The sequence below is a fragment of the Echinops telfairi genome, unplaced genomic scaffold (genome assembly GCF_000313985.2).
Source record: "Echinops telfairi isolate 266 unplaced genomic scaffold, ASM31398v2 ScPeMD7_2291;HRSCAF=2852, whole genome shotgun sequence".
NCBI classification, from domain to species: domain Eukaryota; kingdom Metazoa; phylum Chordata; class Mammalia; order Afrosoricida; family Tenrecidae; genus Echinops; species Echinops telfairi.
The window spans coordinates 42,580,898-42,581,198 of NW_022106189.1; positions in this window are offsets into that span (position 1 = coordinate 42,580,898).

The window sequence follows — 301 nt, forward strand, 5'->3', positions numbered from 1 at the left end:
CCTCTGTTCCCCACGGGGACCCAGCGAAGCTCCTGGAGCAGTGCCTGGACGGGCCCAGATGGGGCAGGCCTCTCCAGGGTGGTCTTGGTTGCTGTCCTATGGCCTCCACCAGGCAGCCCCACTTAGCGTCCACTGAAATGCAGGGTCCATGAGGGAGGGAAACTGGCTGTGGATAGTTAAGAGTGAGATTTTCATTGAGATCGTGGTTGATCCACATGCAGTTGCAAGAAATCACAGCTCTGTACTACACACACACACACACACACACACACACCTGCCCCCAGTGGTAACATTTTGCAAA